Source organism: Haliotis cracherodii, unplaced genomic scaffold (assembly GCF_022045235.1).
Source record: "Haliotis cracherodii isolate W230 unplaced genomic scaffold, xgHalCrac1.p SCAF_7, whole genome shotgun sequence".
NCBI lineage: Eukaryota > Metazoa > Mollusca > Gastropoda > Lepetellida > Haliotidae > Haliotis > Haliotis cracherodii.
The window spans coordinates 1,906,339-1,925,507 of NW_027266330.1; the positions used below are offsets into that span (position 1 = coordinate 1,906,339).

At 45.4% G+C, this 19,169-nt stretch overlaps 1 pseudogene; it reads left to right on the plus strand.

Moving 5' to 3' along the window:
- Nucleotides 1-228: 228 nt before the first annotated feature.
- On the plus strand, nt 229-749 carry LOC139447920 (uncharacterized; annotated as a pseudogene).
- The last annotated feature ends 18,420 nt before the right edge of the window (nt 750-19,169 follow it).

The window sequence follows — 19,169 nt, forward strand, 5'->3', positions numbered from 1 at the left end:
TGGGTACCACATCCCATGTTATGCAGCACTTTTATCTTAAACCCGACCAAATACCTTTTACGTTGCTGACTATCACAAGCGATTACGCAGCTGTCATTGGAACGGGGTTGTTGGCAACACTGTTCCAATTTATTGTTCGATCATTTACAATAACAATCATTTATTATATATTTTTTTATTAATTCCCAGTTGCTAATTGTAAGGAAAACCAACATTGTTCCGAGTGCGATGAACAGATGGGGCGATGCAGCACACAGTGCTCTACGGGACATTTCGGCCCCAAATGCATGGGTGATTGCAGCAAGGGGTGCAGGTACCACACATGTGAGCTGATCCCGGCAAAGGTATTGAGACATGTACTGATGGTTGCATGCCAGGATTCCAAGGCCTGAAATGCGAGAGGCCATATTACAGTACCCAGGCAGACTGTACCAGATGCCAAGGTGGATGTGATGGGGAGTATTGTCAGATGGGTCGAACTTGTTTCTCTGGCTGCAGCGACTCATACTACGGAGCAGGATGTAGGACGTGTTCCAGCAGATGTAAGTCCTGCAACAGGATCACAGGAACATGTGAGGAGTGTCAGCCTCCATATTCTGGACTGGACTGTAGATCCTCGTGTGAGCGCTGTGTCGGTGGATGTGACAGTGGCTGCCAACAGGGATGCAGACAAGGATTCTATGGAGACAACTGTACTGAAGCATGCAGTGACACCTGCCGAACTGATCCCTCCCCGTCTACTGATCTAGTGTGGAACCCAAAGTTCGACATCTTTGAGAAAGTTAGGGAAACGCAGTCAGTTTATATATTCATACTGGCATGGGATGTTTATTACATATTACTTTCAGACTCTCCACCAATCGACACAGAGACTGTGAAGTACCTGGTGGTGTTTGTCATCTGCATCCTGGCAGCAAGTACAGTTGGTTACTGCTGCTACCCTGAGGTCTCTCAGCCAAAGTGTACGTACTGAGCAGATAGTACACATCGATATTTTTCTATCCTACGTAAGTGGGAAAATAACTTGTTATATTCTATTCGTTTCACTACATGAAATTACATGCGCTGTTTTACATGTTGTTTTCATGTTCGGTTTGTGTGTCTATACTATCACTATCAACACCACTAATTAAACCACCATTAAGCAAAAGTAAGATCGAATTGTTTTAGGTGATTATAATATGTAGTTGGTGCTAATATTCATGCCTTGTCTGTTTTAGAGAGAATGCAGGTTCAGAGGTGGGAGTAGATGAAGGTGAAGCACACCACTGTCAACACAACCTGCAGGACATACAAGGTAACCAGTCCGAAGACAATGACAGTAACGAAGGCGACACGGGACCAGTCATTGTATATCTTTAATCAAACATGTAACATTCTATTCAGATAGAATAAAAAACAAACTTCATTTATTTATTTGATTTCTTTTATCAGACATTTCGTTCACTGGAACCATGTATAACGGGAAATAAGTTCTGATTACTTTTCGTTTCGTCCCAGAACTAATTTGGAACCATGAGGTAATATTAAAGAGTGAATGAGTACACCGCGTTGAGCAATACTACAGTCATATCGAGGAGGGGACTCAATATATGGGCTTCACACATTATACCAATTGGGGAATTGAACCAGGACCTTCTGTATGACGTACGAACGCTGTGAATCACTAGGCTATCCCAACGCTCAACAACAATAGAACATGTATACATACAGATAATACAACTCTTTAAAACTGTTTTTTTGTGAAATCGTCAGGTTTGCCATGTTACTTCAGCCATGATATTTTGAGGAGAGACAATTAGGAGATAAACATACAGTGTTTTGAAATTTGATGTTGTCCCTACTTTTGATCCGAGCATTTTAGCACGAGGTTTTTAAATGTATGAATAAGAGGTATCTACTCAACAGTGGGACTACATCAAATTTCAAAACGCAGGAGGCTTATCTCCATTCTACAATGACGACAACAACGCTTTGAAAACGGTGCTCTCTTGCAACGTGTAACAACACAGGGCACAAAGATCCGCAATCTTAGAACATTCCGAAAAGTGGTCACATGTAGTTATATATAACAAATAATACAGTAACTACACTTCAACATTAAAATACACATAGCCTTGACTAGTTCAAAATAAGTGTTCAAAACAAATACACTCTTCAAAAATAGAAACGCATAGGTAGTATGTAGTTCATTGAACCTGACCGACACGAAAAATCCGGTATATAAATTGGAAATATGTTATTGGAAAATATTTGTGGTCTGATTTTCGACAAAGGGTGCGTCAAAACACAGCCATTGTCGATTTGCAATGTCTTAAACGGCATTGTTTTCACACGTGTTAAAACATGTCATGGAGAAAACCAGTAAAGCAAAATGCACGTGCAAGTGGTAGTGGCTATAAAAAGGCAAGCATAAGCCAATAATTTGTCATTCAATTGTCAACATTTTTCAATTTCGAAAATGCCGAGACTCAGCGCTGTCGATCGGAACATCGCCATAGGACGTATCCAAAGAAGGGCATCGCAGTCTTCTGTTGCACGCCACTTCAACGTCCACCACATCACCATTTGCCGCCTTTGTGACCGATACACACAGTTCAATTCCACTGCAGACCGTCAAAGAACCGGCCAACCAAGAGTTACCACCCCTGCACAGAGTCGCAACATTCGACAGTTCCACCTATGTCATCGCAATGCCACAGCTACGGAGACTGCGGGACGCATCCCTGGTTTGAAGAGGATATCGGACCAGACTGTCAGGAACCATCTTCGCGAGGCTGGAATCCGAACCAGAAGACCAGTTATCGTCCCTGTTTTGCAACAGATCCACGCTTGCGTTGGTGCCCTACCTTACAGCCTTGGGATTTGAGACACTGGTTTGGCGATGAATCACGATTTCTTCTTCACCGGCGAGATGGAAGACAGCGTGTTTATCGTCGTTGAAATGAGCGTTTTGCCCTACATTGTGTACGTGAATTCGACAATTTCGGTGCCGGTAGTGCCATGGTGTGGGGGGTCATATCCTACACCATGATATATGACTTGGTTGTGGGTCAGAGAAATTTGACAGCAAATCGCTACATGAATAAAATTCTACAGCCTCACCTTCTTCTAATCATTGACCGCACACAGCTCGTGTCACGATAAACTACCTTCATACTGCCCACATCAACGGCTTGCCCTGGCTGTCGAGATCTCCATATCTCAACCCAATCGAACACCTCTGGCATGAACTCGATCGACGTGTACGTCAACGTCAGAACACGCCGCAGACACTCCCACAACTGGCCAACGCGTTACTCGCAGGATGGCACAGAATTCCGCAGGACAGAATTCGTACACTTATCCAGCCAGTGCCGAGGAGATGCAGAGCCGTGATTGACCTTGTCCTTATGTGGCATGACAATGAACAGTTTTTAATGCCTTTGTACAACGACAACATGTGACTATCGAACTCCAAAATTTCGCTTTTGTATCTTTGATATTGAATTGAAAATATCGACTTGATTAGGTACAATACATTTCCTAAAAATCTACCTGTGCGTTTCTTTTTTTTATCTATAAATGGCAGTTTACATGAGATACACAGTGAATGAGTGAGTTAGTTTTGACGACGCTTTGAACAACATTTCATTTCTAGCATGACGTGTCAGCTTGATGTGTGAATAAAGCTGCAGGTTTAGACCTTTATCGCTTTGGTGAAACCCATGAGCGTGGGCATACGCTGAGAAACCATGAAAAATAATCACGGTGGACTTGGATTCAAACCAATGATCATAGAATTCCGGCACTACAGACGACTGGACCATCTGTACCCCCACACATAAGGTAAAGAAAGGAAAGTGAATGAGAGGATATAGCGGTGGATAATGTGACATATTGTTAGTGAAATGCTACATGTCCTGATACATGAACTGGGTTGACATCAAGGTGATAAAATTATTAAAACATTCACGACAGGCAGTGTCCCCAGCACATTATTACAAGTATGAACATGGACAAAATGGACAACGTTACATGCGACATATCTTAAATCTGCCAAGGGTCTAATTGATAACGCGCATCAGACATAATCATTTACTGTGCTGGTCAGATAGAGTCACAAACACATTTAAGGAGTTATTATCTTTATCTGTATCTACAGCTAAGTTTATCATCAGCCCTTATCAAATCACACGTACCACGTATACATCAGTGGCTGGGCAGCTATTCTCCTCCATACTCCACTTACCTCATATAAAGACCGTTATTATCAATACCTCCGTCAAAATAAATAATGTAGATAGCGTCACTAAAGTTTGCAATAACAACAAATATCTGTTTAATCAGAAAATAATATTATCTCTAGTAGCTAGAATAGGTATAATACGGACTACACTCAGTCACTCTGTGGCTTACTAATAAACGCACTCCTTATTCACTCAGGTAAAAACGGTCCCTATCTTGTACAATGTTAAATGTTCACTGTATGCTGTTACATTTGGCAATAGCTGCAAGTTCATGTGGTTATTTGATGAAGGAGGGACGACAATCTGACAGGTCGATGAGAAGAGACGTTAATCTGATTGAAAGGAAAGAGTACACCAGCGGCAGCCTGTAGTATAATATTTCAAGCAGTGGTGCAATACATGTAGCTGGGAAAGACCCTCGCCACAACAAAATCCTCCGTCACCTGGAGTTGTGTACACACAGTAGAGCTTAAGTAAACAGAATGTGAAACAGCTCGCATAGCTAGACGTCTTGTTAGATTAGACAAGCTGTCGATTTTCTTTCATTATTATTTGTAAAACCTACTTTGAAGTAAGCCAAAAGTATAAATATTTAGACATTTAAAGTGTTAATAATTTCTACTGTCAAAATGCTAGCCGACGGATGGAGGAAGTAATTGACTGGTATTTATTTTAATCCAAAACAAACAGCCTCCCTCACTGGGGCCACTAAACTCTATCAACTCTGTCAAGAAGGAGCACAAGTTCCATATCGGATTACATAACATTAGGAAGTGGCTTGCTTCACAAGTTGCAAATTTACTTCAGACGCCTTTGAGGTATACATTCAATCGGAGTGAGTGAGTGAGTGAGTATGGTTTAACGCCGCTGTTAGCAATATTCCAGCAATATCAAGGCGGGGGACACCAGCAATAGGCTTCACACATTGTACCCATGTCGGGAATCGAGCCCGGGTCTTCAGCGTGACGAGCCAACGCTTAAACCACTAGGCTACCCGACCGCCCCACATTCAATCGGAACAGAGCGGTGGCTACAGGTTTGAATGTGGGATATGAACTTAGCAGACGTGTAGAACATAGCTTCGGACAATGATGATGTACAGTCCTTGTTAATAGTAATCAATATTTTTTCAAGATATCTATGGTTGGAACCCATGAAAAACAGGACACCCGATTGTGTTGTCAAAGCCCCGAGTAAAATATTAACAGCCTCTCCATTACCCACAATCATAAGGTCGGATGAAGGCCGTGAATTCGACAACAGAAAAGTGAAAACCTATTTACAAGGTAAGGGCATCACCTTTTATGGCACCCTGAATGAACCAAACGCGCCCTATGCCGAACGTGTAATTCTCACTCCCAAGACTACAACGTACAGATATTTCATGTACAAGCAAACGTACATGTATTATTACCTGGATGTGATACGTACACGATCTGGTGAAAGACTACAGTCAAAGACCACATATTTCAATAAACCAACGATCACCATCATATATTAATAGTGAGTGAGTTAATATTTAACGTCACATCGGCAGTATTTCAGCCATATCGTGACGATCATATATTAATAAGAGGAATGATGTTTTCGTATGGAAAGAACAATACATTGATACACTAATCAAAACTGCCAAATCTAGGGTTGTGACTAAAGTGAAGGTAAAGGATAAACCAACCAGAAACACCCTAAGCTTATAATGGGTCATCAAGTGAGACTGTCTCATCTTAGACATACATTTCAAAGAGACTATCAAGAAAAATGGACAGAAGAAATATATATTATTAGAAGACGAGATGGTATTCCAATTTATCATGTGAAAGATATCTATGTTGTGAGTGAGTGAGTGAGTGAGTGCATGCGTGCGTGCGTGCGTGGTAGTTGTAGTGGTGATGGTGGTGTTGATGGTAGTTCTAGTGGTAGTGGTGGCGATGATGGTGTTGGTAGTGGTAGAGATAGTAGTAGTGATAGTGGTGGTAGTGGTGGCTGTGGTAGTGGTGGTGGTAGCGGTGGTAGTGGTAGTGGCGGTAGGGGTAGCAGTTGTGATGATGTTGCCGATTGTGGTAGGGGTATTAGTAGTGATAGTGGTAGTCGTGGTGGCATTGGTACTGGTAGTGGTGGGGGTAGTGGTAGTGGTGATGGAAGTGGTACTAGTGGGGAAGTTATAGTAGTGGTAGTGGTAGTGATAGTCGTACAGGTATTAGTGGCGGTGGTTGTTGTGGTAGTTCTGGTAATGGAAGTGGTGGTGGTAGTGTTAGTGGAAGTGGTTGTGGTGGTGGTGGTAGGTGTGGTGGAAGTGGTTGTGGAAGTGGTAGTGGTGGTGGTGGTGGTGGTGGTGGTGGTGGTGGTGGTCGTGATCGTGGTGGTAGTGGTGTCGGGAGTGGTGTAGTGATGGCAGTTGTGGTAGGGATAGTAGTGCTAGTGGTGGTGGTAATGATGGTAGAGGAAATGGTAGTAGTGGTGGTGGTTGTTGTAATAGTTCTGGTAATGGAAGTGGTGGTGGTAGTGTTAGTGGTAGTAGTGATGGCAGTTGTTGTGATAGTTCTGGTAGTGGCAGTGGTGGTGGTGGTAGTTGCGGTTAAAGCGGTTGTGGAAGTGGTAGTGGTGGTGGTGGTGGTCGTGGTAGTGGTGTCGGAAGTGGTGTAGTGATGGCAGTTGTTGTGATAGGGATAGTAGTGCTAATGGTGGTGGTGGTGATGGTGATGGTAGAGGTAGTGATAGTCGTAATGGTAGTAGTGATGGTTGTGTTAGTGGTAGTGTTGGTGGTGGTAGTTGCGGTGGTAGTGGTGGTGGAAGTGGTAGTATTTGTAGTGGTGGTGATACTTTTTAGTGGTGGTTGTGGTGGTAGTGGTGGTAGTGGTGGTGGTGGTGGTTGTAGTGGTAGTGGTAGTGGTGGTGGTGGTGGTAGTAGTAGTGATGATGTTGGCGATTGTGGTAGGGGTATTAGTAGTGATAGTGGTAGTCGTGGTGGCATTGGTACTGGTAGTGGTGGGGGTAGTGGTAGTGGTGATGGAAGTGGTACTAGTGGGGAAGTTATAGTAGTGGTAGTGGTAGTGATAGTCGTACAGGTATTAGTGGTGGTGGTTGTTGTGGTAGTTCTGGTAATGGAAGTGGTGGTGGTAGTGTTAGTGGAAGTGGTTGTGGTGGTGGTGGTAGGTGTGGTGGAAGTTGTTGTGGAAGTGGTAGTGGTAGTGGTGGTGGTGGTGGTGGTGGTGGTGGTCGTGATCGTGGTGGTAGTGGTGTCGGGAGTGGTGTAGTGATGGCAGTTGTGGTAGGGATAGTAGTGCTAGTGGTGGTGGTAATGATGGTAGAGGTAATGGTAGTAGTGGTGGTGGTTGTTGTAATAGTTCGGGTAATGGAAGTGGTGGTGGTAGTGTTAGTGGTAGTAGTGATGGCAGTTGTTGTGATAGTTATGGTGGTGGTGGTGGTGGTGGTGGTAGTAGTAGTGGTAGTGGTTGTAGAGGTAGTAGAGGTAGTAGAGGGTAGTTGAGTTGGTGGTAGTAGAGGGTAGTGGGGTTGGTGGCGGTAATGGTGGTGGTTGTGCTAAGTGTAGGGATAGTGGTGGTGGTGGTGGTGGTGTTGAAGGTGGTGGCAGAGGAGGTGGTAATGATAGTGGTAGTGGTGGTAGTGGTAGTGGTGGCTGTGGTGAAGTTGGTGTTGGTGGTAGTGGTGGTGGTGGTGGTGGTGGTGGTGGTACTGGTAGTGGTAGTGAAAGTGACAGTGATAGTGATAGAAGTGGTGACAGTGGTAGTGGTAGTAGGGGTAGTAGTAGTGATGGTGTTGGTGATAGTGGTACTGGTAGTAGTAGTGATAGTGGTAGTGGTGATGGCATTGGTGCTGGTAGTGGCAGTAGTGGTAGTGGTGGTAGTAGTGGGGGAAGTGGTAGTATTTGTAGTGGTGATGGTAGTTTTAAGTGATGAATGTTGTGGTCGTGATGGTGGTGGTAGTGGTAGTGGTGGTGATTGTCCTTATGGTATGGTAGTAGTGGTTGTGTAGTTGTGGTGGTGGCGGTGATAGTAGTGGTAGTAATAGTGGTGGTGGTGGTGTGGTTGTGTGCTTGTGGTGGTTGTACTGGTAGTGCTAGTGTAGTGCTAGTGGTCGTGGTGGTTGTGGTAGTTTTGGAAATGGAATGGTGTTGTCAATAGTGGTGGTGGTAGTGGTGGTGTTGGTGGTGGTGGTGGCGGTGGTGAAGGTAGTGGTGTCGGTAGTGGTGGTGGTGGTAGTAGTAGTAGTGGTTGTGGTTGTAGTGGTAGTAAAGGGGGTGGTTGTGGTAATTGTTGGGGTAATGGTAGGGGTAGTAGTGGTAGTGGTGGTGTAGGTGGTGGTAGTGGTGGTGGTGGTGGTGGTGACGGTAGTGGTGGTGGTGGTAAAGGTGGCTGTAGAGGTAGTAGTGCTAGTGGTGGTGGTGGTGGTGGTGGTGGTAGTGTTAGTGGTGGTAGTAGTAGTTGTAGTGATGGTGATGGTGTGATGATGATGATGGTGGTAGTGGCAGTGGTGAAGGTAGTGGTGTCGGTAGTGGTGGTGGTGGTAGTAGTAGTAGTGGTTGTGGTTGTAGTGGTTGTAGAGGTGGTTGTAGGGGTAGTGATAGTAGTGGTGGTGGTTGTGGTAATTGTTGGGGTAATGGTAGGGGTAGTAGTGCTAGTAGTGGTGTAGGTGGTGGTAGTGGTAGTGGTGGTGGTGGTGGTGGTTGTGTAGGTGGTGGTAGTGGTGGTGACGGTAGTGGTGGTGGTGGTGGTGGTGGTGGTGACGGTAGTGGTGGTTGTGTAGGTGGCGGTTGTTCAGGTGGTGGTGGTGGCGGTGGTGGTGGTGGTGGTGGTGGTGGTGGTGGTGGTGACGGTAGTGGTGGTGGTGGTGGTGGTGGTGGTGGTGGTGGTGGTGGTGGTGGTGACGGTAGTGGTGGTGGTGGTGGTGGTGGTGGTGACGGTAGTGGTGGTTGTGTAGGTGGTGGTTGTGTAGGTGGTGGTGGTGGCGGTGGTGGTGGTGGTGGTGGTGATGGTGGTGGCGGTGGTGGTGGTGGTACTGGTGGTGGTAGTGAAAGTGACAGTGATAGTGATAGAAGTGGTGACAGTGGTAGTGGTAGTAGGGGTAGTAGTAGTGATGGTGTTGGTGATAGTGGTACTGGTAGTAGTAGTGATAGTGGTAGTGGTGATGGCATTGGTGCTGGTAGTGGCAGTAGTGGTAGTGGTGGTAGTAGTGGGGGAAGTGGTAGTATTTGTAGTGGTGATGGTAGTTTTAAGTGATGAATGTTGTGGTCGTGATGGTGGTGGTAGTGGTAGTGGTGGTGATTGTCCTTATGGTATGGTAGTAGTGGTTGTGTAGTTGTGGTGGTGGCGGTGATAGTAGTGGTAGTAATAGTGGTGGTGGTGGTGTGGTGGTGTGCTTGTGGTGGTTGTACTGGTAGTGCTAGTGTAGTGCTAGTGGTGGTGGTGGTTGTGGTAGTTTTGGAAATGGAATGGTGTTGTCAATAGTGGTGGTGGTAGTGGTGGTGTTGGTGGTGGTGGTGGCAGTGGTGAAGGTAGTGGTGTCGGTAGTGGTGGTGGTGGTAGTAGTAGTAGTGGTTGTGGTTGTAGTGGTAGTAGAGGTGGTACTTGTGGTAATTGTTGGGGTAATGGTAGGGGTAGTAGTGGTAGTGGTGGTCTAGGTGGTGGTAGTGGTAGTGGTGTTGGTGGTGGTGGTGGTGACGGTAGTGGTGGTGGTAGTGGTGGTGTTGGTGGTGGTGGTGGCAGTGGTGGCAGTGGTGAAGGTAGTGGTGTCGGTAGTGGTGGTGGTGGTAGTAGTAGTAGTGGTTGTGGTTGTAGTGGTAGTAAAGGGGGTGGTTGTGGTAATTGTTGGGGTAATGGTAGGGGTAGTAGTGGTAGTGGTGGTGTAGGTGGTGGTAGTGGTGGTGGTGGTGGTGGTGACGGTAGTGGTGGTGGTAGTGGTGGTGGTGATGATGATAGTGGTGGTGGTGGTAAAGGTGGTGGTAGAGGTAGTAGTGCTAGTGGTGGTGGTGGTGGTGGTGGTGGTAGTGTTAGTGGTGGTAGTAGTAGTTGTAGTGATGGTGGTGGTGTGATGATGATGATGGTGGTGGAGGCAGTGGTGAAGGTAGTGGTGTCGGTAGTGGTGGTGGTGGTAGTAGTAGTTGTAGTGATGGTGGTGGTGTGATGATGATGATGGTGGTGGTGGCAGTGGTGAAGGTAGTGGTGTCGGTAGTGGTGGTGGTGGTAGTAGTAGTAGTGGTTGTGGTTGTAGTGGTTGTAGAGGTGGTGGTAGGGGTAGTGATAGTAGTGGTGGTGGTTGTGGTAATTGTTGGGGTAATGGTAGGGTAGTAGTGCTAGTAGTGGTGTAGGTGGTGGTAGTGGTAGTGGTGGTGGTGGTGGTGGTGGTGGTTGTGTAGGTGGTGGTGGTGGTAGTGGTAGTGGTGGTGGTGGTGGTGGTGGTGGTTGTGTAGGTGGTGGTGGTGGTGGTTGTGTAGGTGGTGGTGGTGGTGGTGGTGGTTGTGACGGTAGTGGTGGTGGTTGTGTAGGTGGTGGTGGTGGTGATGGTAGTGGTTGTGGTAAAGGTGGTGGTAGTGGTGGTGGTGATGATGGTAGTGGTGGCTGTGGTGAAGGTGGTAGTAGTGGTGGTGGTGAAGGTGGTGGTAGTGGTGGTGGTGATGATGGTAGTGATGGTGGTGGTGGTGAAGGTGGTGGTAGTGGTGGTGGTGGTGGTAGTGGTGATGGTAGTGGTGGTGGTGGTAAAGGTGGTGGTAGTGGTAGTAGTGCTAGTGGTGGTGGTGGTAGTTGTAGTGGTGATGGTAGTGGTGGTGGTAGTGATGTTAGTGGTGGTAGAGGTATTGGTAGTTGTGGCAGTGATAGTGGCAGCAGTTGTAGTTTTGGTAGTAGTGGTAGTCGTAGGGGAGATAGTAGTGGAGGTGGTGGTGGTGGTGGTTGTGTAGGTGGTGGTGGTGGTGGTGGTTGTGACGGTAGTGGTGGTGGTTGTGTAGGTGGTGGTGGTGGTGGTGATGGTAGTGGTTGTGGTAAAGGTGGTGGTAGTGGTGGTGGTGATGATGGTAGTGGTGGCTGTGGTGAAGGTGGTAGTAGTGGTGGTGGTGAAGGTGGTGGTAGTGGTGGTGGTGAAGGTGGTAGTGGTGGCTGTGGTGAAGGTGGTAGTAGTGGTGGTGGTGAAGGTGGTGGTAGTGGTGGTGGTGATGATGGTAGTGATGGTGGTGGTGGTGAAGGTGGTGGTAGTGGTGGTGGTGGTGGTAGTGGTGATGGTAGTGGTGGTGGTGGTAAAGGTGGTGGTAGTGGTAGTAGTGCTAGTGGTGGTGGTGGTAGTTGTAGTGGTGATGGTAGTGGTGGTGGTAGTGATGTTAGTGGTGGTAGAGGTATTGGTAGTTGTGGCAGTGATAGTGGCAGCAGTTGTAGTTTTGGTAGTAGTGGTAGTCGTAGGGGAGATAGTGGTAGTAGTAATGGTATTGTTAGTAGTGGTAGTGATAGTAGGGCGGAGGTGGTGGTAGTGGTAGTGGTGGTGTTAGTGGTAGTCATAGTGGCAGTGGTAGTGGTAGTAGTGGTGGTGGTGGTCTTAGTTGTGGTGGTAGTAGTAGTAGTGGTAGTGGTAGTGGTAGTGGTAGAGGTTGTGGTGAAGAATCGTAATCTCTGTGACTATCTGTACTACGTGTCAGATGTTGAAGATGTATATTCTTTGGCAATATATTCTCATAAAGTTAGTACACAGAGTGTTATGTTTGTATTCTTTAATGTATCATTGTGTTGAAGTTGCCATACACGTAGATTCACCATTGGCCTAGTGACAGCACTGTCTGGCTTGGCCTTTGATTCAATTCCGAAAGGTCCTAGGGGCGGAGCTTCGAGGTAACCCTTTCGCCTGTCAATCAAAGGCCGAGGCAAACCCTGCTGTAACTAGACCAATGGCGAGTTGAGGGTGTGGTAACTGACTTGTAACACTTATTTCGAGCGGTGATGGAAATATCGGGAAAGTTACATCATATTCACTTTGGTGACGTAGACTATTGCATGACGTCACAAATAAGCTCAGATACGACCGAGTGGAATCGCCAATCAAATCGGGAAACTTGAAAGGAATTTCAAGACTGAAAATCAACCGACATACTTCTTCAAATGTAAGCTACATTGGACATTGTGAAATTGTTTGTTTCCTGCAGGAAAGGACCTCAAAGGTAACGTGATGTTGAAAACTGAATAAAGATCCTTGATAATATGATTTTAAAGTTTTATAATGGGTGTGAACTGTTTTATAATGAATGTTTACTTTTATTATTTGAAACCTGGTCTTCCTTGTTCATTATTTGTTTTAGCATTTATGAAAACTTGTTTATTTACTTGACAAGAATAATCACTTGATTTCTCATTTCCTCTTGTCTTTTTTACAATGTTCAACTTGTTACTTACATTCCATATCATTGTTGCAACCTTTGCATTACAATGGTGTATCTCTGAAGACATTTCACTAGGCGGGGCTTGCTGCTGTTACGGCAGCCAATGGGGAGCCGGCCTCGCTTAACATGGCACGGCCATGCTGTAACTAGTAGGGTACAGCATGGCTTAGATCAAAGGAACCGCTCGTCATCAGTGCTACAATGATGGTATGAACACACAATGCATTTTAGAAAGTGGTCAAATGTAACAAATGTTGAGTCCCGTCCGAATCCACACGATTAGGTGCCTCACTCTGGCAGTGTGGGATCGAATCCCTGACGGGACTCAACCAAGACAAATACGAGAATCTGTACTTTACTCAGAAAGCGTTATCACAAATATAACATTTGTTACATTCATAATGGTGTTCTGAGTATAATGTTGTTCTATAGGCTTGACGTCATTACACTGAATAAACACTACTGACTGAGACTCTTGTTTGTGTGACAGACACGATTGGTATGTGGTGTATTCGGGTGCAGTATGTCCCACTGTATTACGGTAATGAAGCGAACAGCCGCGAGTGATCAGCAGACAAACCTTCGAGTTTCTTTCACATGCAGAGTTCACTAACATACGTATATTTAGGACGCATTCAGAAGTGAAGTGTAATTCAAGAGTCCAGAAACATAAAGTCATTTCCTGGGATAAGAACGTAGCATATTACCTTTCATTATGTTATATTATGTTATTGACACTACCGCTCTGCTGCCGGGGAGAGACCATACCGGGTTATGGTCTCTGATTTACATTTGGAGGAATGTTTTTATAACAGTAAGCTGCTGTACTTTTTTCAGTTGTGATACGAACATTCCCCTTTAATGTACAAGGTAAACTGATGTATACTCGGTCGACGATGGATGTAAGTCGACTATGGCCACTGACGGGACTGTCACAACCGATTTGCCGTTGGTCTGATTCTAGTAGTATTTGTCATGGCTCTAAACAAAATCACAAATGCACAATCCGAGGAACAAAATGATGAATATGTTTATTTCGATAAACTGTGATTAACTCAGACTAAATTGTTATATGATACACTCTTAATTTCACCACCACCACCACCAATAATGTGAGTTGTCTCCCCTGTTTCACAATAACGAAAGTAGGATATTTTTAATCACACATAGATCGATTGTTGATTCGACATTTCAGGACGAGGAAAGACGTCAAACACATTATACATTCGTCTTGTAAGTAAGTGTTGATTATTTACTTTCATTCAGCATATTTCTCATCACCGTTGATATAGTTAACATTGCATGTCCACACACACTGGTATTAAGTGTGAAGTGGAGGCATATCATGTCATACCGTGAACAGTACCCTCTGTTACCGGGGCCGACTGTGGCCATACTTCCCTCTAGGTGTCAGTACACTGGTACACTGATATTACTGGTTTATGGCGTCCGGAGACGAAGCTGTGTCAGCCGATTTGCCCTGAGTCTGATCCTACTAATAATTGTTATGGCTCTAAAACACATTTACAATCAGGAACCGACCTATAAAATGTTTGGCATGGTAATTTCGATTTTGTTTTCATAGCTGCCTAAACAATAAGATTAACTTTGATTGCCTGCTGACCAAGTATATAGGAAAAGCTTTATAACAAGTGCCTTGTGTGATTATCGGGTTGTACATTATTTAAAAAGTTATTTGAAATGTCATTGATTATTGACTAGAACTAGACTTTGGTCATTTCAACACTCGTGTGTTAGAGACTTTCATCATAATTATATACCTCGCAATGATATGAGATATGACCGATTCAGCCAACATGGAGACGATCATATCGCAAGGGGTGTAATAACCAGACTCGTATTACACCCTCTGCCGGGCTGATAGGGCTTGTCAATGCATTTTGAACGGACGATCGATATTAGCCCGGGTTGTAGGAAATAGGAACTATGTCCATTAGTGCGTCATCTAGTCGGCTAGCTTTCCTGTGACATGTCCTTCAAATAAGGTGAAAGTTCATGATTTCCTCTTGCAAATAGATACATTTTACTTGTAGTTATAACACAGAAACTATATCATGGCGCAGATTGGTTAATCATTTGATTTCCATTACTCATTACTATGTGTAGAAAATATGTATTTTATAACTACAAGTAATCACTCGTTCACTGTTGACGATACATTGATTATGATAATGGCATGCCCATCAATGAGGTCAACTGTGGGCCTAAATTGTCGACATTATATTTGGGCAGCCTTTGTTAATATGCATCCAATAAAGTACACAGCTTTTCCATTTCTATACATGTTGTATTGCATTTAGTTAGCTAGTTATTATGCATGCATGTTTGTAAACTTCTATGCTGATAGCTATCAGAAGACAAACATGCAAATCAGAGAAATCTCGGCTCGCAACAATAATGGGTAAGAGGGGAGGTAACTCTAATCAAGATTGCACAGTCACATTTCAAAACATTCAAGCAGTTGTTCTGGCTGGTGACCTCTTATCTCGAACTATTGTCTCTAGTCATTGGCATTAATACTCACGAAATAATAAGATGTGAAGTCATGATTCTTTTTGCTTTGGCTGAGATATTCTGAAACATTGTTGAAATTTTACCCAAAAGCGGCATAAAAACATACTCACCGATAACCACAAAAATGGATCAGGACACATTTTTACTGACGGCACCTGTAAATAATCACGTCTGAACCAGGAAATCCAGTGATTAATATTGTAAGCAACAGCTGTCGTCAGGGTATGCTGTCATGCAACCAAGCAAATATTCGAGCCTGTATACCCGATCAGTTTGTCGACATAAATAATTGGTTGCAGTGGTCCAATTTACTCCTAAAACACGCAGAGGTTGTTGGATTCAAGGTATATTTAGACAATAACATCGTTTAACCTAAACTGGTGCACCCGGTACAAGAAGTATTTAAAGACCGCACGTTTAAGAAAGTGTAGCTGTGTAGTATTACCAATCATTGCAGGATAATGACTTTCCAGGTTAAATTAAATTTTGAAGCATGTCTCAATACCTGAACAATCTCAGGATCAGGGAATGATATCTATCTAGAATGAGAGGACAAGTGTGTGCCAGGGATGGATAGGTAGCTAGAATGAGAGGAAAAGTGTGTGCCAGGGATGGATAGGTAGCTAGAAGGTGAGGACAAGTGTGTACCAGGGATGGATAGGTAGCTAGAAGGAGAGGACAAGTGTGTGCCAGGGATGGATAGGTAGCTAGAAGGTGAGGACAAGTGTGTACCAGGGATGGATAGGTAGCTAGAAGGAGAGGACAAGTGTGTGCCAGGGATGGATAGGTAGCTAGAAGGTGAGGACAAGTGTGTGCCGGGGATGGATAGGTAGCTAGAATGAGAGGACAAGTGTGTACAAGGGATTGATAGATAGCTAGGATGAGAGGACAAGTGTGTGCCAGGGATGGATAGGTAGCTAGAAGGAGAGGACAAGTGTGTGCCAGGGATAGGCAGCTAGAAGGAGAGGACAAGTGCGTGCCAGGGATGGATAGGTAGCTAGAAGGAGAGGACAAGTGTGTGCCAGGGATGGATAGGTAGCTAGAAGGTGAGGACAAGTGTGTGCCAGGGTTGGTAGGTAGCTAGAAGGAGAGGACAAGTGTGTGCCAGGGATGGATGGGTAGCTAGAAGGTGAGGACAAGTGTGTACCAGGGATGGATAGGTAGCTAGAAGGAGAGGACAAGTGTGTGCCAGGGATGGATAGGTAGCTAGAAGGTGAGGACAAGTGTGTGCCAGGGATGGATGGGTAGCTAGAAGGAGAGGACAAGTGTGTGCCAGGGATGGATAGGTAGCTAGAAGGTGAGGACAAGTGTGTGCCGGGGATGGATAGGTAGCTAGAATGAGAGGACAAGTGTGTACAAGGGATTGATAGATAGCTAGGATGAGAGGACAAGTGTGTGCCAGGGATGGATAGGTAGCTAGAAGGAGAGGACAAGTGTGTGCCAGGGATAGGCAGCTAGAAGGAGAGGACAAGTGCGTGCCAGGGATGGATAGGTAGCTAGAAGGAGAGGACAAGTGTGTGCCAGGGATGGATAGGTAGCTAGAAGGTGAGGACAAGTGTGTGCCAGGGTTGGTAGGTAGCTAGAAGGAGAGGACAAGTGTGTGCCAGGGATGGATAGGTAGCTAGAAGGTGAGGACAAGTGTGTGCCAGGGATGGATAGGTAGCTAGAATGAGAGGACAAGTGTGTACCAGGGATGGATAGGTAGCTAGAATGAGAGGAAAAGTGTGTGCCAGGGATGGATAGGTAGCTAGAATGAGAGGACAAGTGTGTACCAGGGATGGATAGGTAGCTAAAATGAGAGGACAAGTGTGTACCAGGGATGGATAGGTAGCTAGAATGAGAGGACAAGTGTGTGCCAGGGATGGATAGGTAGCTAAAATGAGAGGACAAGTGTGTACCAGGGATGGATAGGTAGCTAGAATGAGAGGAAAAGTGTGTGCCAGGGATGGATAGGTAGCTAGAATGAGAGGACAAGTGTGTGCCAGGGATGGATAGGTAGCTAGAATGAGAGGACAAGTGTGTACCAGGGATGGATAGGTAGTTAGAATGAGGGGACAAGTGTGTACCAGGGATGGATAGGTAGCTAGAAGGAGAGGACAAGTGTGTACCAGGGATGGATAGGTAGCTAGAAGGAGAGGACAAGTGTGTACCAGGGATGGATAGGTAGCTAGAAGGAGAGGACAAGTGTGTACCAGGGATGGATAGGTAGCTAGAAGGAGAGGAAAAGTGTGTGCCAGGGATGGATAGGTAGCTAGAATGAGGGGACAAGTGTGTACCCATGGGAAGTCATTCGATCACAAAATACATCAGTTGAAATAAACATCACCAGTAATAAACAAATGTTACGAATAACCGAGTAATACTTTGTGCACGTCGGAGTTATGTTGGAGTTCTTTAGTGTACTTTTTCTGTGTACAGACGTTCTTTAATCGGCATTGTTCTTTCATTCATGCGTCGATTCTTCCTTAAAGATTGTTCATTGGTATTTTCACCTTTATTAGTAACATTGATTCTTCTATTTTTCATAATTTTTTATCATTGCGTACTGGTGACCTTTATTTTAACTGATGTATTTTTTGACAGAATGGTCGCCCATGGATATATATACTAGCCACATACAGAAACTGTGCACGGAGAAAATATAGATATAAGGGCACACCGTCCATATATGAAAGATAGGTTTGAACACAGCAATTATTGGAGACATTCAAACGCTCATGCACGTGCCATGCGATATGACGTCATTGATGGGGCCTATGGACGTGCAATGTGTTACTGCACGTACATCCTGTGCAGCTGTACACAGCATGTGCAACTCAAAATATGCTGTCACTTTGGAAAGCATGATCTGTGGTCATTCAAAAATTCAAATCTTCTCAGGCGCAGACACAAGCATATCACAAGCAAATCATGCCAAGATTGACAGCTGCACAGCGTGATGAAGCCTTTGGAATGATCCGAGCGGGAATGAGGCAACAACAGGTGGCAACACATTTCCAATGCCATCGTAACACGATATCGGCATTGGTGAGGCGTTATCAGAACACAAATGACGTTGCCGACCACCCACGTTCAGGACGTCCCCGAGTAACGACGCCAAGACAGGACAGATGGATTCGAGTTACACATCTCCGACACAGGTTCCAAACGGCAGTAACGACGTCCCAGACAATTCCTGGACTGCGCCGTATCCATCCCAACACTGTCAGGAATCGTTGACGTCAGTACGGGATTCGACTACGACGCCCTGCCATACGTCCCATCCTGACACACCGTCATCGAGTCAACCGTCTAAGATGGTGTCGAAATCATGTTCGCCAACCTCGAATATGGTGGAGAAATGTTGTCTTTACAGATGAATCGAGGTTCAACATTTCCCACAGTGACGGGCGCCAACGTGTCTACCGGCGTTTGAGAGAACGTTATGCACGCTACTGTATTGTTGAGAGGAATCGTTTTGTAGGTGGCTCTGTGATGATTTAGGGTGGGATAACAGCACGGCACCGAACCCCTTTGGTGGTTGTTCAGGGCAATCTCACCGGTGTTGGCTACAGAGATCAGATTCTGAGGCCTGTGGTCATTCCTTTCCGGCAACGTCATGGCCCGGGATTGACATTTCAACAGGACAACGCTCGTCCTCACACGGCTAGGGTCGCAATGGATTTCCTTCACCATAACAATGTCAGGTTACTGCCATGGCCTGCAATTTCTCCAGATCTCTCCCAATAAAGCATGTGTGGGATGAAATGGAGCGCAGTCTGCGTCGTCTTCCACATCCTCCAGATAACGTCCGTTACTTGGCACAGGATTTGAGGAGGATATGGCAGGCCATTCCCCAGGCCTTCCATGCCCATTTGGTGGACTCCATGCGTCGCCGATGCACTTCTGTGATTCACGCACAGGGTGGTCATACCCGTTATTGACTTTGTGACTTTGTCGTTTGACCCCCTACTCCATTTTGATCTTCTGACGTCATCGTAACAGATGTTGATCAGGTCCCGTTGACATTTTCTTATGGTCCGATCATTCAG